General features: G+C 44.7%; 1 protein-coding gene across 3 annotated transcripts in view; it reads right to left on the bottom strand.

The window, feature by feature from the left end:
- Positions 1-15,923, bottom strand: part of Elk3 (ETS transcription factor ELK3) — a 55,326-nt gene that overhangs the window by 38,682 nt on the left and 721 nt on the right. The window lies entirely within an intron of this gene.

Below are 15,923 nucleotides of genomic sequence, written 5' to 3'. Positions count from 1 at the left end.
CTTTATTTATTCATTCATTTATTTCTGCAGTGCTGGGAATTGAACCTAGGCCCTTTGCACTGAGCTACATCCCGAGCCCTTCTTTACATTGAGACAAGGTCTCACTAAGTCATAAAACTGCCCATGTTGGGTTCGAACTTGTGACCCTCCTGCTTCAGTCTCCTAGAGTCCTGGGATGACAGAAATACACCGCCACACCGGGATTTTTATATAGGTGAGTGTTCCCTGGAAAAGTAAATGGATACCTACGCTGATCCCAGCTGGGAAAGCATCTCTGGGCCATTCTACTTCCTCCCTCCCGCATGTGCAGATTCAAGCCCTCTCCCACCTCACCCTGGCACCACACAGCCCGGGCCGTCTGAGTCCGCATTTCCTGAGGAGGCCCCGGTGGAGACTGAAAGGGGCCTGTTCTCACTCCGGGCTGCCTCACATGGGTACCTCTTTGATCTCTAACTTGGCCACATCCCAAAACTTCTTAAAGTTCCTGGTACAGCATTTGTTGCTTCTGGGCTTGGAAAAGAGGTGGTCCATCTGCAGACTGAGTAACAGTCTGTCCCAGAAGCACACACCTCGATTTCAATGAGATGCGGTATAGGAAAGCTCATGACAGTGCCCTGTGCATTATAAGCCACCAACAAGGTTCCTACCAATGCAGCTATTTCCTTTTGGCCATTATTTTTATTTTTCGAAACAGGGTCATTATGTATTCCAGGCTGGCCATGAACTCATTAACTCAAACTTTCGGTGATCCTCCTGCCTCAGCCTCTCCAGTGCTGGGATTACAGGCGTGTGCCACTGCACCTGGCTTATCTGTAGCCATTATTTCATTAGCATCAACCAGCAATTCCAACCCAGCACCTGACAAATACTCTGGTACTCAATGAAAAAGGTGTGGCCGAATTGCAACTCCTCTACCCTTAAAGGTGGGATTGTGCTGTGTGACTTCACAAACTCCTAAAATGAGTGAAAGGGCCCACAATCTCCAGGGTCTTCCAAACGACCGACCGACCGACCGCTTGGACCCTGCATGTCCCCACCAGGCCTCTCGGAGCACGCAAGCTGCTGTCTTCCACACACACCTCCATTTAACCACTTATGTGAAAACATCAGACGGGAGTTTTACTGGGCAGTCAAAGGCTCACAGCCTGCCAGATCAAAGCAGGGGACTGGGCCCTCGGCCTCCCCAAATCGGTGCTGCAGGTCATTATAGCCGGTCGGTTAACCGCACCCACCTCCCTTGCGCCAGGAAACAGATCCAGAAGCCCCGGGCGCTGCGGGGAAAATCTTTGCAGGTAACTAAGCTTATTACAACAGCAGGCCACGTCTGGAAAGATGAGTAGGGCCGTAAACGCCAGCGGCTCCCACAACCTGGGCCCGGCCTCTGCCCCACCCTGCCTGTGTGACTGCAGGCTCTGTGGATCACGCTTTTTCTTTAAACCGATGGGCTCTTCCTTCCCGGATATTCTGGGCCTGAAACCTGAGCGTTCACTTTCTTTGCGATTGTTTTCGCTGTCTGTGTTGTTCGCGTGAATCTTATTTCTGGCTCGCAGCACGTCCCCCTTCAGTTCTCATACTTGCTAACACTCAGCTTCCTCTTCTGCAGGTTGCAGGCAGGAAACTGGAAAATGGGCCACAGGAAACCTGGCCTCCTACATCTGTCCCACTTTGTAACTGCAGCTCTGGTTTCATTTGGTCTTGTGTGTCGGCTCTGTTTTAACCCTGCACACGACGGCCAGGATCTGCTTTCTCCAAGGATACTGACGTCTGGCTGCCCAAGAAAACTTGGAGAATGTGTTACCTCTCCCAAGTGATTAACTATGAATTCACTACAGAAACAAAAACCCTAAGCAGAAAAGGATTCGTTAATTGTGCTAAAGCTACCAACAAATCCCCAGTGAAAATTCGAGACTATTTCTAACAGGAGACACAGGAGAAGTTATTTTAGACAAATACAATTACTAAGCAGTCCAAGCTGCCTAATACATTTCAACTTGCTAGGTTTTGATAAATAACATATTTAAAAAGTGTAATGGTTATGATGCTACTTCAACTTGTTTTCTAACAATATCATAGCTATGAGGTTGAGCTCTGTGAAACTGTTGTTTCTATTGGTCAAAAACAGTTAAATACCAACAATATCACAGGCTTAAACTAAAACACAGAACCATACACATAAAGTAGACATAGACACACATACATACGTACAATCACAATGCCAGGGCAGGAACTTGTTATGTTTGGTTCACAGACCCTTTAGGGAATCTAACTCTCTAGCAGAAAATATACATACGTCCACTATACACCCATACATAATTTCAGTGGGGCTTGAAAAGTTCTAAAGATAATTTATAAATTCTGAATCAAGAGCCATGCTCTGAGGAAAACAAGTTACATCCTCAATCCCAGCAATAATGAGATTCCAGGGAATTCTCAAGAGTAAGGTTTAGACCAAAAAGTCCACTTACATAAGAACTTGTCCTTTTTAAGGGTAACCTTTGATGACCACTCATGTACCAGGCCATGCTCTGAGTGCTCTCTCTACACGTGCTGTCCAAGTTTCATGCTTGCAGTTCACCACACGCATGAGGAAGCCATGATTTAAAACTGGGACACCAGATGCTCATGGCTACAGGAAAGATAAAGGCAAACAGAGACCCCTACCCAGGAGCATCCAGCTCCCAGGTCCAGGTTCTTAAACACCGTGCAGACAGGCTTCACTTCTTACATGCACACCTCTGCAGCAAAAGGTGCAGTCTCATTCCAATGGGGTAGGCTACAAGACATTCCCACAAGGGACCAAGTCAGGAAATGTCTGTGACTACTTATTCCAGTTGGATTCTATTTCAAGAAAGAATCTTTGAACCTATCACTCCATCATTTTTTTTCTGGTACTGGGGATCGAACTCGGGACCTTGCACTTTCAAGGCAGGCAACGGAACCACTGAGCCAAATCCCCAGCCCCATTCCACCATTTTTTAAACCAACTTCCCTGTTAAAAGACAGAGCTACAGCTTTACACAGGCTTCAAATTCACTCAACACAGAATATCAAGACTGCCTCTGGATGATGAAACAGGACACGAGAAGCTCTGAGTTCTAGAACCTAGTTCCTTCCAGGGCCTGGAGAGAGGGGTCCTTCTCCTCAGCACGTGTACCAGGAAATGGAAGTCATAGGTGACCCAGGGGAGCAAGCCGGGCCCCAAAGAAGGATCCAAACACGTGTGCATTTCACATCACTCTGAAATGAATCGTGAGGACCACTCCATGTGGGGAGAAGGACAGGCTGGGGACCCCACTGAAACTGTGTGTGGTGGCACAACCCTGGAACCTCAGAAATGTCCCTGTAAAACTTAATACCACAGCCTGGGGTGCAGCTCACGGGCAGCGCACCTGTCCAGCATGCACCAGGCCCTACATTCAATCCCTGGCACTGTGAAAGCAAAAGATTAAAAAAAAAAAAAAAAAGATAACACAAGACAGACCTCCAAAAAGCTGTGTCAGGTTCTAAGCCAGTGGAGTTTGAGAGGACTATGGCACACCCTGAAAATCCAGGGTACTCCGCAGTCAGTACAACCCGCTAAACCCTTACCTAGTGCCCTTAAATGTAAGCTTCTTAATCTCCAATGCAGTCTTCCCCCTCCCCACAAACTCTCAACTCTTGAATTTAGAGCCCTTTGCTTGAATGGAAAATCTTCCACCCCATTTTTGTTTTGTTTTATTGATATTAATCCAATCCAATCCTGAGCATCCAGGGGAAAAGTTGGAAGTCAGGTTATACAAATTCTCGGGACAGCTGAAGCCATCAAGCTGGAGACAGGGTCAGGGATTTTTCTCTACTAGTCTCCTTGTTTGGAAAAGGGGTAAAGACAGCCCCAGCCCTCTCTTTAGCTAAGTGTTAGCAAGCTAAAAGACTTGTTACGATTAAAAGTATTTTGAGGGCTGGGGATTTAGCTCAGTGGTTCCACTACCTGCCTTGCAAATGCAAGGACCCAAGTTCAATCCCCGGTAACAACAAAAAAAAAGTGTTTTGAAAATAAAAATATGTAATTGGGCCAGGGATGTAGCTCAGTGGCAGAGTGCTTGTCTAGCATGCACAAGGCCCTGGGTTCTATCCCTAGCACTGGACCGAAAAACAAAAACAAAAAATGCACTGTGGAATTAAACTTTAAAATAAGAATGTCTTTGGCTTCAAAGAAAGCCTTAGCAGAAATGTTTTCTTACACCTATAACTGTCTTACCATTAGAAAGGGCTTGTTTACTTATATACTCGAGGATGGTTTGACAAAAATCAAAATACAGGCAATCTCACATACCACTTCCACGAGAAGGAAGCCATCATAGCTCAGATAAATTTGAAAGCTTTATTGTGCTAAAAGAGCAGCTGGTAAAAGTCAAAATCTATACCCAGCGCAGCGAGAACACTTTATGCATGATGCAAAGTGATGGTGGTTTTTCCACATCCAGAAACTGAGCCATTTCCTGCCAAAGCATCCTCCAGACTCTTCCATTGTGTTGAAACTGTAAAATCTTTCTAAATCAGGACTTCCTCCTATTATGCTGTAGAGGCGTCTTTCTGGGAAGGGTAGATCCAAGGCAAAAGGTAGGAATTCCTGCAGCACCACCCAGTGGAAACATTAGAAAAAAAAAAAAGGCAAGATAAAATATGTTTAAAAGCAAAAGAAAAGGCTTGTCTTAGCTCCTCGAATTAAAAACTGGGTCGCTGCTCTTTTTGCCATCAGTGACAATCTGTGACACGTGCTGCTGACAAGCGACCTTCCCATCACACCTGCCCCGTGTCCGTCACACACGTGTGCATCCCCCGAGCCACACCAGGGTCAGGAAGGTTGGCGAAAGCCCGGCCAGGAAGGCGTCCCAGGTGGGGGCAGGTGTGAGCTACCACACTGTCCCTTCCGCTCAGAAGGATTCCCAAGGGACACTGGGCTCCGGGAAGTCTGCGCAGCTGGGCTCCGAGTCCCGGCCCTGCTGCTCGGACAGGCGGGCGTTTCCTGGCGGAGAGAGAGGTACCAGCCATCTGTGCGCCTCCCGCTTCCGCTGGCCTGGCTGCACCTGGAGCGGGCCGCCCCAACATGCACACAGCAATCCGAACTCTACCCCAAGAGGGTTACAAGAGCCTTCCCTCCCTGGAGGCTTATACCTCTCTGGTCCTCCCGGGCCCCCAGAAATAACTTCCTCTAGCATGAGAATCACTTCTCTCCTCCATCCTACCAAGGCCACTGTGGGCCCCATAGCCAGCCCACAGTGGTTGTTCCGCTCTGTCTCTATTTTATTTACTGCCACAACCAAAACACATTTCTCTTCACTACTGCCCACTTCTCACGCTTGCATGACGCATCAGGCTGCGAATTTCTAGGGGCCTGGAAGAAGCAATAGGAACCTTTGACCTTTTTCTTCCAGCTTTTCTTCACAGAAAGTGCTGGCCAAGGAGAAAAAGTCATGCTCTTCCCAGGAAAACTGGAAACTTTTCTTTTCTTCTCCGTAGGACTTAAAATAATACACTATCACTTCTTCAATCATTTCTGGATGGCCAAGTCACTAAAACTCAACAAGTCCCCAACACCAATCCTCCTGGGAAAGTTACCTTTCCCTCTTCCTGGAATGAATCCATTGACATTATTTTTTCTTTTTTAAATGCTGCACAGACACAGGAAAGGATACCAGTTGGCTGGTCTTGACTTTGGTTAGAAGTATATGATTAGAGTTAAAACTTTGTGGTCTATTAGAACTACTGATAATTTACAAAGGGCAAATGGTATTACACATTTTTTTCTTTTCTTAAATTAGCCATTGGCAAAAATGTGTTCCTGTTCCCTGGCAATGTCAAGATTTAGCTGGATAATGTTGACATTAGCTAGTCTTTTGGTCCTGCTATATATAGTACTGTCACAAAAATGGCTATGAATTACTGGTCTTTAAGGTATCACCAGTGACATCCTGTTGGGAGAGTTTGAGAAGCACAAAGAGTCCCTTACAGGGCTGGCTGCCTAAGCCAGGAACTAGACTCTTCGGGGCCTTTAGGCCCGTGGTCACTTTACCTTCACAGCTTTTCTCCGTGATGTTCTGCTCACTGCAAAACTTCGTCATGGTTTAGGAAATGCAAATTCTCGGCATGAACTTTAGACATAAATCTGTTCTGATAATATATTCACTTTGGAAGAGATCTGTAAAAAGGAGTGAATCCGTAGTATTCAATATATCATCACCTGCTCATGTGGTGGACATCTGTGGGATTTCTGCTGCGCCTAAAGTCACGAAGGTAGTGACTACGCCTCACAGCACTTCTCTCGCCACATGCATGTTCCTCTCTTATTTTTCCACGTGGATATCAAGCCTAGCGACACATGGCAGTTCCCGTGCCAAATGCGGAGGGTTTATTCCAAATGTAAATAGCTCCTAATAACGTTCTTTTTTAACATGAAGTGAAAATGTGACGGCGTGAAGATAAAAGAGCAAGCAAGAGGCCTCTCAGCTTTCACTGGATCTATTTAAAACCATGCCTGAGTTGTACACAAACCACAGTGAGTCGAACACATTTAGAACATCTTGGTGTGCCTAGCAGATATTGGCATCCCTAAGAAAACTGTTGTGAAAATAAACACAAGTGATTGCAAAACAAAGCAGTCCTCTCCCACTCTTCGTGCTTAAAACCTATTTTAAATTAATCACCAGAATGCACTGAATCGGTGAACAAAGTAACATTAAGAGTCACCAAGTGGTCGACCAATGGTTCACGTCAGAAGAAGGCTGTTTCACAAAGGCCACCAAAAACGTGGTATGGAAGTGACGTCAACAGGTGGCATCAGCATCAAACATCTTACCTGTGCCCAAAGGGACCTCATGGCCCTGCCCTTAATCCTCACCTAGGCATTTGTCACCCACTAACTTGGCTGGGCATTTTTTGTAATGCCCCATATAATGTTACTCTGTTCCTCTTCTGATATGAGGTATCACTGAAAAACACAGTGTTAAATTGTTTAAAAATCATTACAGTAAAAGATACATTGCCATTAATCCCCCTCAGAAAACTTACCCTCATTTCAAAAAGACTCGTTCCACTTTTTGCAGCAGTTCTGGAAGTGCTCTTTCGTGAGTGTCTTTGGTTGCTCTGTCATGGCTACCTTGATGTCCCAAATTGATTCAAAATGTTTACCTTTCATGGTCATTTTGACTTTGGGAAAAAGCCAAAAGTCTTACAGCACCAGATCTGGCGAACCAGGTGGATGAAGACACAGCATAATGTTTTTATGAGCCCCCTTTCCATTGGGTGGCACTTGGCAGCAGCATTCTCTAATTTTGATCATATCTTGTAAAGACACTCACAAAAGAGCACTTCTAGAACTGCTTCAGAAAGTGGCAAGAACAATGGGATAAGTGTATTTGAAACGGGGCGGGGGGGTATTTTTGAGGGGGAATTAATGGCAATGTCTTTTACTGTAATAAATCTTAAAATTTAAACATTCACCATATATTTTGATCACCCTTTATATATTTAAGCATAAATATATTAATTATACAAAATAACAATGAGCCAGATTTAGACATTCGTGTTTATCTCTTACTAAAGAGAATTATCCATTTTATGTTTTTATTAGGGAAAATGTTTCAGTCAATCTGGTGCATGTAAATCTTCAACAGCAAGGTCCTAAAGTTTCTATTTTCTTAAAGACAAATTACTGGGCCTTAATATTTAGGTTAAGAAAAAAATCAGAGGAAGTGGAAATGCTGAAAGATACTGTTCTTGTGGTTCAGCTCTGACTTAAATCAAAGCAAGGGAGCACCCTTCATGAGAGCAGCCAGTCCCGATCTTTTGTGAGCCACACAGTACATTTGGGTCTGAGTTGAGACATCTTCACACGTCTTTATTCAAAGGCATTTTTAATGCTCTTCAAAGTATTCCATTTACTCACATATCAAACCCGCAGAACTGAGAACAGCAGCACCTAAGTGGATTCTTCGAAGCCAGGAGTGACTGGCGCCTGTCAATGATGAAGTGGGTTCACCCAAGGACAGCTCTGGCCAGGCAGGCTGCACAGATGTGACAACACACTTCTGCCTGGGAGCATTTGGAGGCATTGTTCTAAACTGCTTTAAAAAACAGAAAAAGAAACCATCCAATGCCCTCTGGTCTAAATGATCAGTATCTGGGGCTTGGCTCGGAAAACACACAAGAACACTGGCAGAAATAACTTCCCTACCATGCCTCAAGAATTCTGGATTCCGAGTCTAAGATCATACCAAAAAATTGAGGTCGTGCACCTCACATGGTCTTCCAAATATTGCTAAATGGATCGGTCCCTTCTCTGCATGTTTATAATTGGACTTGGTGAAATTATCAGGAATCTAATTCCTGGCAATTATAAATCCAGGTGCTCACCTGACAGTGAAACAAGGATTCTTCCGAGTGGAGAAGCTTATTAAATGCTCCCAGGCACGCCCACCCTCGGCAAAGAACTCGGGCTCAAATTCTACATGGCAGAGTGGCTCTGCGTAGAGGAGGGCAGAGACTGCGGGCCGCATACCATCCCATTCTCTCAGACTCCTCCACCATCCCTCTTGCAACCTCTAGCAACACAGGCAAATGCATGTGCACAAGCACCTGCGTGAACTCCTTTTCCATGCCAGTTGCTTTCATTGCCTAACAAACTCCAACAGTAGGGCTTGTATTTCCACCTCTGAAGGCAAACTTTCCAGGCTCCAATAAGGCGATAACATGGGGAAGCTACATTTCCGTCTCAATGAGTATCAACCACAGAATATTCCTCCTAATTCTTAGGATCAGGTCAAGCGTCTAACACTGATCCTGCCCTTTCTTGCCTGCTTGCTTTCCTGGGCTTCAGCATGGTCTTTTTGAGGCTGGTGACGACATTCAGCTTCAGGTGGTATGGAATTCCCAGTCAATTCTGGAAGCTTCCCAGACACATACCATGGAATAAACCCTAGGCCTTGCACACAGGTTTTCATGTGAGTGAAGAAGGCCTCTGAACTATGATAATAATGGAACTCAAAAGTGATCATCAAGGGGAACTATGTATGAAACCTTGGTCAAATGAAGACCTCAATAAAGGGCCAATGATGCTTGTTCTAGAACAATTAATTCTAGCATGGAAAGGACTTTCAATTCCAATTGTTTCAAGCTGAACTACCCTAGGAATTACTTAGTTATCAACCAGCCATTCTCAGCATAATAACACTGATACCAACAGAAGACCTAAAGATTTTCTTCTTAGATACACTAACCTGATTTCTGTTCATCTACTTCTCTTGGAAGTCTAGACAAAAACTATCAAAGATGATATAGAAGTTCTTCTTGGCTTTTTATGGTTTAGCCAAGAGATTTGCCTGTTATTAATCCCAGCAGCTTACTGTCTAGCAAAGAGTTAGATTTACCCATAGAGACAAAGTGCTTTATGAAGTCCAACACAAAGGAAGGCAGGCTGTACTGACAACGCCGTCTCAGAGTTGTTTTTAACTCACAGCATGCAGGTAGTGCACAAAGCGCTGCTATAGATCCAAGGGTGAGGCAGAGTTGGAGACCCAGAAACTCAGCCTGATAAGCACTGCAGATGTGGCGCATGTCACCATACAGGGACCCCTCGCTATCCAAATCTAACAGGTTCAAGGTTTGGACTGTGAATTCGGAAAACATGGGACACCATGCTATCGCGTGTACTTATTTCCTGAGTTCTGGACACAAAGTGTTCATGAACAATGAGAGGCAGCAGCCCTATCTCCAGAAACACATATCTACCTATGTCCCGTTCCTGTGTCTGGGTCTGAATGGGAGGAAAATGTGACTAGTGAGGAAAGCTGCAAGGAAGGCCTGTGGCAAGAGCCCTGCACGCCAGAAATGGAGGACTTCGGGATATGTAGCTGGGGACGCAAAGGCTCACCCAGGGGGTGACAGGGAACAGCTGAGAGAGAGCTAACTGGCTGGGCACAGTGGAGGTGACCGACCCTGGGGGAGGGAAGTCCTGGGAGAGAAGGGTGTTTACAAAGGCCCAGTGGCAGAGGGCACAGTAAGCTTCTGAGGGACCGAGAAAAGACCACGTGGCTACCCCAAGCCACAGTCTGCAGCTTGAATTTAGCTTTTAGGTCTTTATCCTGAGCAGAAGCCACTGGAGATATCTCAGGAGAGGGATAAGGAGGTCAAAAGTGTACCATGAAACGACAGCTTTCGCTCCTGATGGAGAGGGGTCTGGACGGCGAGGGGGAATGGGGGGCCCTCAAGATGCAGCGTGGGAGAGAGAGTGCTCCCTGAGATGATGGGGGAGGAGCATCAGGTGACAAGGAACCTGCCCTGGGCCAGAGGCCTCTCTGCCTCCCAAGAACGAGGGGGCCGAGGGTCATCAGAAATGAGTCCCGCTGTCACAAACCTCAAAGGAGAACAGAAGGACAGCAGGTGACACTGCCTTCAACTGGGTCCTCCACATCCAGCAAAGGTGAAACGGAAGGGAAACTTGCAGGGGATTCCTTTTCTCCCTGTGAAACACTGTACATGCTGCTAAGTCGGCTGTCAGGGGAGAAGGGCAAAAATGTACATCACAACTTCCTAACTTGTAGACATAGCTATTTACTCCAAAAAAGGAGGTACACAGCTAGGACTCCGCCTTGAAAGGGGTTAACCCAGCTTCTCCACTTCATTCGGCCAAGGGGACTGAGGCCTGGGAAGATTCATGTCCTCTCAACCCCATTAGCTTTAAAGGAATTATTTTTTCCTGCAGGATACATACCACTTTTGATTAAATTTGTTGGGGGTATTAAATGATGTGGAAGAGATTTTTCCTTTTATTGTGTGATGAGGAAATATACATACCCTATGGGTTTATTTAATTTTTTATTTTATGAAAAAATAAAATTTCAGTTAATAAGGAAATAACAGTAGCAATAGTTATACTGCAGTAAATTATCCAGGTGTTCTGGGGTTTAAGAATCAACTTGGTGGGCTGGGGATTTAGCTCAGTGGCACTGAAACTGCCTCACAAGCGCAAGGTCCTGAGTTTGATCCCCGGCACCAAAAAAAAAAAAAAATCATGAAATTGCCCTAATGAAATAAAAAAATCAGCCAGGGATATTTTGGAGTGTTGGAAATTTTCTCTATTGGAAGAGAGGAATATATGTGTATATACAATAAGACTTCAGATCTATGTATTTTAATTATGCCTCCATTTTTTAAAAATTGTGAAAAGATATCACAAGTCTTTTTCTTTTCTTTTTTTTGTTCTATTGCTTGAACCCCTAATAGCATCCATCTTAAAATATATAGATATGTTGTTTTATAACTATCCCATCATACCCATATAATTGAGCACTGTTCCTGGATACAATAGCTTTAAAAATATTTATGATACAATGAGCCTTTGATCCTATTTTTAGATTACGTGAGTAAATTCATCTTAGTCCAATTCAAATTAGAATATACTAGTAGAACTATCATCTTAATTTCTTTAAAAACATACAAGTAAATCTCTCAAGCAAGTTATAAAATAATTCTATTTAACTCTTAGAATAATTTCGTAACTACTTTCCAAGAAATTTAAATCAATGTATCAATAAAGTAGTCATAACCCTCATTCCTGTGGCCAAGTCAAACCAAATCACAGTTTATCAAAATGACCAGTTCAAACTTTATTTGAAAATTGCTGATCTGTATGTAAATTTCCAGTAATAAATGAAAGACTTTTTCTTTAGGTTGAAGGTAACCATCCCGGAAAGTCAAATTTCTGCAAAGAATAGTTTCTTAAAAGACTGAATAACCTACTATTTTTAAAGGCCTTCAGAATTTGTTAAAGGAAGGCAAAGCACAGACACACATACAGATAATTCAATTTACTAGGGTGCATTATAAGTGTCAAAACCAGAGCTTTCTTGGTCTCAATCAAAAAGCTAACTGACCTCAATTCAGAGTGGCCACAGGCAATAGCAATCTTGAGCTAGAAATCAATTTAAAACACCAATTTCAAAATTTGGAGACTCTACTGATATAAAATGAAACAGTAATAAAGAAGAGCTAAGAGCACAAAATACACCTTCCTCTCCCTTGGTAGTATGACAATGTCCAGGTGTATTTTTGGTTTAACCTGGTTTCTCTTCTTTCATCATTTAACATTCTATTTTGATGTGTAGTACCCTGAATTTCCTGTTACTACATCTTGATATTCTCCTGCAAATCATGACTCATTCTTAAATCATAGAGAAACTCGTCAAAATCCCAAATTTCACAGCACATAGGAACTCAGTCTTGAGAGGCAGCATTCTTGGAACATTACTTGAACCACGGAGGACAAAAATACCAAGCAAGTCTGTGTAGAAATTATGTCAATCCCTCGCTGAGTCAACACGTTTATGAGATCAATAAATACAAGCTCTATGTGTGGTAATTTGGGCCTCGGTACTCCTTATTAAAACGTGTTACATGATATGTTAAGTGAAAATAGGTTACAAAACAGAAAGTACAGTGTGATTCCAAATAAAAATTTTTATGTGTGCGCATGTTCCTTCGTGTATGTAAACACACATATGCATTTAAAAAGACTGCAAAAATATACATCAAGATGTTAACTGTAGGATCATGGGAGATGTTTATTTTCTTTTTTCATTGAGGTTTTTCTGTATCTTCCTAAGGTAATTTGTGTTAATATTTTTCACAACAGGAAAAAACTACTAATCTTCAGAAAATGCCTTTAGGCTACAATGCCATAAATCAATCTACAAAGGCAAAGAGGAATTATGGGTAACTATGACATGGAAAACTATGACAAGAAAATCTGATGAGCATGGGGTCCACTATGCAGATTACCCATGCTGCTCAGGGGCACTGGTAAAGGCAGGCCGTTAGGAAGGGGTCACAAAGGCAAAATGGAAATGAACAGAGAGCCGCTGGCTTTTAAAAGGTCTGAGGAACCCCAAGTCTAGGAAACATGGAGGTGACTATGGCATTCTCTAGACCTGGAAGGCAGCAAAGGTATCAATCGGTAGCTGTTACTAATTCACCCTCAGTAAAAAAAGACAACACCAGGAAGTCACATCGTCGAACAATTTTTTTCTTAAGTGCTTTGGGTTTGTCAACAGGTCATACTTGGTAACACTGACAGTACCTCACTGATGATCTGAATCAGACAGATACATAAACATAATTGGGTGGCACAGAACACATACAATCCAATATCTGACAGCTAAGAAAAAATACTGTAACTTACATAGACTGCCTGGAAGTCCTTTAAAAGCAATTTCAGGGAAAGATTCAAGTTCCCAAAAGTTATTACAAATATAAATTTGAGCATGATCTCAGCATTACATTTACTGTATGTTAGCAATTTTGAATTTCTTAAATAAGAAAAAGAAGGTCTTTAGTAAATGTTCAGGTAACTTCAAAACCCAGATGAGGCTGAAATCACGCTGCTCTTCCCCTCCCCCCCGCCCCGGGCTACTGCTTTTGGGGTCTAAAAAGCGTTGGTACTAAGCGTGTGAAGATGCTGTCAGGGTGGAGCTTGGGACATGGACTGACTCAGGGCCACCTTCACAGGGTCAGCACTTGCATGTCATTCTACTGTACACCACCAACCAAAGAGAAGAGAGAAAATTCCTAAATATTATATTACACAGGTGGCCAGGACTTTTAAATGCCCTGTTTGTTGAATGAATGCACGTGGAAGAGTTGAATGAATGATTAGAAGTTTCCCCATGTGGGCACTACTGACATGAAGGGCTAGGAAATTCTTTGCAGGGGGCTTCTCTGGGCGTTCTCAGATGTTTAGCGACATCCCTGGCCTCTGCCCACTAGATACCAGTCACATCCCCTCTGGCTGTAACAACCAGAATGTTGCTGAGAGGCAAAACGACTCCTGGTTGAGAACCACGGATGTAAATGAACCTTATGCATCCCAAACAACAACTTGCTGGAATGAGGAGCTCTAATCACCTCCTTTTTATTCAAAGGAAATGTACAACCTCCAGTCTTAGGGACCTCCTGCAGAATGATATCCACCCTTGAAAGCTTTTTCTCATCTATGCCAAGTTTTGTTACCCTAATCACAGTTTCAAGGCGATGATTTTCTGAGCATCTACTCCGTGCCAGGCGTGGAGCCAGGACACCCAGTCCTGGCCATTGACTCACCCCCTGGTCAGGCTTGGCTGGCCTGTTTTGGGGCACGCTTTGCCACTGTCAAAGAAACGCCAACAACCTCAAAAGAGGCAACCTGTCCTTGCTGATCAAGGGACCTCATCCTTTAAAACCCTGCCCTTTTTAGAAACTCTACACATTTGTAGGCAGCATTTAAAGGCTTTTAAAAAGAGGCTGGAGGCCTGCACTATATTTGGCATCTTAAGGCCATCACTTTTCATACACAGGGGGTTTTTCAAGCAGGATCATTACTGGAAACTCTCCGACACTTATGGACAGTCTCCTTTTCTGCCTGACCCCAGTGCCCTCCTAACACAATTTGTAATTTTATAATCCTCATAAATTCAAACTCCTAACTGACCTCTTCCAAATAAATGTGTGCCGCAGAGAGAGAGAAAAGGAGAGGGGTCAGAGGGTATTTTGCTGGGCAATAAGGTTCAGAAAGCAATTTAGACTCATTAACAGATGCCCGGAACACGTTCGGTTGCTCAGACATCCCACCACCACCACCACCAAAAAAACAAAACCAAAGACAAAGCACAGATGGGAGGGGATGGGTATGTGTGAGCTGCCAGGGCAACAGAAACCACACACACACACACACACACACACACACACGCACACACACAAAGAAAAACCTGTAAGCTCAAAATCCAAAATGGCCAAAGTGACTTTAAAGTTTTTGAGACGCTGCCCTAAAAAGGCTCCTGGGGGTGGAGAAGGCACCTCGAAGTAAATAAGGCAGTAACTTGTCTCCCTCTCCAGCGCTGGGCTCCCCAGGCTGACAGCGGCTGCACAAAACCCCTCCTGTGCCGAGCAGCGGAAACTCCTAATGAGATTAGTTGGTGTGTGTGCGCAGACATTACTTAGCAATGACTAAAGGGGCTCTCTCTTCCTGCAGCAGCCAGTGGAAAATTCAGGGAACTTTTTCCCCCTCCAGCAGCAGAATCCCTTTAACCCTCTCCACAGCCAACTCCAAAAACAGCTCGGCCTCCCCTTCTGTCTGCCCCCACCCCGGGGCTGGGGGCCTGGGGGGCTGGGGGGGGCGGGTTAAAGACCGGCCTGGGGCTTTCAAAGCAGGGAGGACTGGAGGGGGCTGGCGGGGAAGGGGCGGGGGACCCTCGAACACTACAAAGGAAACTGTAAAAGGCACAAATACATAAACCTGGGAAGGAGCAAACCACAGTTTCTTTGTGAGCTCCTCTAGTGAGTCATTTTCAAGATGCTGTCTGCTGCCAGTTTCAAAGCGGAAGCGCATGGCAATTAGTCTTGCCGTTTCCAGACAAGCCTGAAACTCTCCCGACACTCGTTGTTGTTTTTTTTTTCTTTTTTTCTAAAAAGCCCCTTTTGCAGTTTCTGAAATAGCATTTCTTGCTCCCACCCCCACCCGCCGCCTAACAACAGCTAGTCTCCTGGACTACTTGGTTCAGAAAACTGAACAAAACCGAGGCTTTTTTATTTTTCCTTTTTAAGTCTTCAAATTTGAACCAATCCCCTCCCCAAGAAAAGTTACAGTAGCCCCACAGGCCAGCATTCAATCCGAAGTTACAGAGGCAGGAGCCCCAGAATCAAGGCCAGCCGGGTCCTTCCCCCAAACCCGGTCCAGCACCGGCTCTGCAGTGTGGGCGGACTGGCCGTGCGCCCGGCGGGGGCACCTGCCCTGCAGGAGTGGGCGCAGCCCCCCACCCCCGCCCCCCGCCCTCGCAGCCCGAGCCCTCCGCGCGCCTCTCCATCCCTGTCTCCCTCCCTGGACCCCATCGCTGGCGCCCCCTGCCCACCCCGGGGGG

The sequence above is a fragment of the Heterocephalus glaber genome, unplaced genomic scaffold (assembly GCF_053883595.1).
Source record: "Heterocephalus glaber isolate CG9 unplaced genomic scaffold, H.glaber_assembly_v1.0 deba00001572, whole genome shotgun sequence".
Classification (NCBI taxonomy): Eukaryota; Metazoa; Chordata; class Mammalia; order Rodentia; family Bathyergidae; genus Heterocephalus; species Heterocephalus glaber.
The sequence above is the reverse complement of the archived record's forward strand: the minus strand, read 5'-3'. Positions and strand labels throughout refer to the sequence as shown.